Genomic DNA, 2,752 nt, shown 5'->3' with positions numbered 1-2,752 from the left:
TCTGATAACTTTAGAATTTGCAACCGAAGTCAGACGCCTTATCCATTAGTCTATGCGGCCGTAATGCCGCTGCATCTCTTTTTATGGGGCGAATTGTGAGCAGGTTCAAGGAAACTGCTCGAAAAAAGAAGTGGATTGATGAAAAGATAATAATATTTAAACTGAATAAACAGGTCCTCTGTGAGCTGGATTCGCACCAGCGCAGTGAAACTCAAAGCAAATGAAAGAATAACATGTGCGGCTCGTTGGTCTAGGGGTATGATTCTCGCTTTGGGCGTTTCACGATTAAAATGCGAGAGGTCCCGGGTTCAAATCCCGGACGAGCCCTGACACATTTTGTTAAACTCAACAACTCGGTCATCAAAGCTGAAATCGCTCTGCTTCTAAATAAACGGCATGATCCGAGATTGTGAGCTCTGCCATTTCAAACAGACACAGAATGATGCGGGACTGTGAGCACTCCCGGTTTAAACAGACCCAGAATGATTCGCAAGTGACCACGACCCCGCCCATTATAGACAGGCCTGATTTTCAAAGCTTATGAAATCTATGGCAACATAAATCGGGCTGTTTCTAAAACGATGCCCGGTTTAATCTTGGACGTCAAGTTGAAAGTTTACTCCATTATAATGTTTCCCTTATTCTCCGTCATTTTACTCCAGCCAAATGAACTGAGTTTAGGTGTCAGCCGTGGCTCAGCGGTAGCATACTCAAGCCTCACTCCAGAGACTTGAGTGCATAATCCAGGCTGACACTTCAGGGCAGTACTGAGGTCGTGCTGCACTGTCGGCAGTGCCGTCTTTCTAGTAAGATGTTAAACTGGGGCTTCAGATCCCATGAGAGAATGCTGAAAAGAACGAGGATTTCTCGCGCATTATTTATCTCTCAACCAAAGTCCCAAAAACAGAAAATCTCGTCATTAAGTTTGATAAATATTTTTGAAATTAAATTGCCCCCAAAGGAGAAATTTATGTTTCTGCTCCCTAATCATTTGCCTCTGTTGCCGCTAGTCTTTCATTCGGTGCCAATCTCAGAGGAAGGAAGAGAGGGTTCTCAGTCTCCGATTCGCGATCTCACACTCCACTTTCATTCAAGGTGGGTTGAGGAATTTCTTGGAATATTTTACTTTTAACAAGATATGAGTAATGCAAGGGCACAGACCATCAACACCAGCACAATTTTCACGAAATTGCATTTCAAGTAAGATTCAGTGAAATGCTTGGAAAGTGCATCAGCATCAAACGTGTAATACAGTAACGGCGAGAATGGGATTCCAACCCACGCGTGCAGAGCACAATAGATTAGCAGTCCATCGCCTTAACCTCTCGGCCACCTCGTCTCACCGAGGCAATGCTCTCAGACATTCCATTTCTTGCTTTTTGCATCTAATTAGAACTACCCTGAAAGAAATTCAACTTCACCGCTTATCCTGCCCGTGCACACAGATCTACAATGTTGAAAATGTACAATCAGCTAAATGTAAGCAACAGGCCTTCCGTTACTTCAGATGAGGGGCTGTCAAAAATGGCCGGTTTCACGCCAGATTCAGAATATAAAAAGTGTCGCCCAGATAATTAAACGACCTTTGTAGGATTTGAACCTTCAATCTTCTGATAACTTTAGAATTTGCAACCGAAGTCAGACGCCTTATCCATTAGTCTATGCGGCCGTAATGCCGCTGCATCTCTTTTTATGGGGCGAATTGTGAGCAGCTTCAAGGAAACTGCTCGAAAAAAGAAGTGGATTGAGGAAAAGATAATAATATTTAAACTGAATAAACAGGTCCTCTGTGAGCTGGATTCGCACCAGCGCAGTGAAACTCAAAGCAAATGAAAGAATAACATGGGCGGCTCGTTGGTCTAGGGGTATGATTCTCGCTTTGGGCGTTTCACGATTAAAATGCGAGAGGTCCCGGGTTCAAATCCCGGACGAGCCCTGGCGCATTTTGTTAAACTCAACAACTCGGTCATCAAAGCTGAAATCGCTCTGATTCTAAATAAACGGCATGATCCGAGATTGTGAGCTCTGCCATTTCAAACAGACACAGAATGATGCGGGACTGTGAGCACTCCCGGTTCAAACAGACCCAGAATGATTCGCAAGTGACCACGACCCCGCCCATTATAGACAGGCCTGATTTTCAAAGCTTATGAAATCTATGGCAACATAAATCGGGCTGTTTCTAAAACGATGCCCGGTTTAAAGTTTACTCCATTATCATTTTTCCCTTTATCTCCGTCATTTTACTCCAGCCAAATGAACTGAGTTTAGGTGTCAGCCGTGGCTCAGCGGTAGCATACTCAAGCCACACTCCAGAGACTTGAGTGTATAATCCTGGCTCACACTCCAGGGCAGTACTGAAGTCGTGCTGCACTGTTGGCAGTGCCGTCTTTCTAGTAAGATGTTAAACTGGGGCTTCAGATCCCATGAGAGAATGCTGAAAAGAACGAGGATTTCTCGCGCATTATTTATCTCTCAACCAAAGTCCCAAAAACAGAAAATCTCGTCATTAAGTTTGATAAATATTTTTGAAAGTAAATTGCCCCCAAAGGAGAAATTTATGTTTCTGCTCCCTAATAATTTGCCTCTGTTGCCGCTAGTCTTTCATTCGGTGCCAATCTCAGAGGAAGGAAGAGAGGGTTCTCAGTCTCCGATTCGCGATCTCACACTCCACTTTCATTCAAGGTGGGTTGAGGAATTTCTTGGAATATTTTACTTTTAACAAGATATGAGTAATGCAAGGGCACAGACC

At 43.9% G+C, this 2,752-nt stretch overlaps 2 non-coding genes across 2 annotated transcripts; both read left to right on the top strand.

The window, feature by feature from the left end:
- Positions 1 to 239: 239 nt before the first annotated feature.
- Positions 240 to 327, top strand: trnap-ugg (transfer RNA proline (anticodon UGG)). The gene is given in 2 exon segments: positions 240 to 275; positions 292 to 327. It is a non-coding gene; the product is annotated as a tRNA-Pro (tRNA).
- A 1,521-nt stretch (positions 328 to 1,848) lies between these two features.
- On the top strand, positions 1,849 to 1,936 carry trnap-ugg (transfer RNA proline (anticodon UGG)). The gene is given in 2 exon segments: positions 1,849 to 1,884; positions 1,901 to 1,936. It is a non-coding gene; the product is annotated as a tRNA-Pro (tRNA).
- The last annotated feature ends 816 nt before the right edge of the window (positions 1,937 to 2,752 follow it).

The sequence above is a fragment of the Somniosus microcephalus genome, unplaced genomic scaffold (genome assembly GCF_052327205.1).
Source record: "Somniosus microcephalus isolate GS21.2 unplaced genomic scaffold, FLI_Smic_1.0 unresolved_chr1, whole genome shotgun sequence".
Classification (NCBI taxonomy): Eukaryota; Metazoa; Chordata; class Chondrichthyes; order Squaliformes; family Somniosidae; genus Somniosus; species Somniosus microcephalus.
Note: the sequence above shows the minus strand (reverse complement) of the source record. Positions and strands in the feature narration are given on the sequence as shown.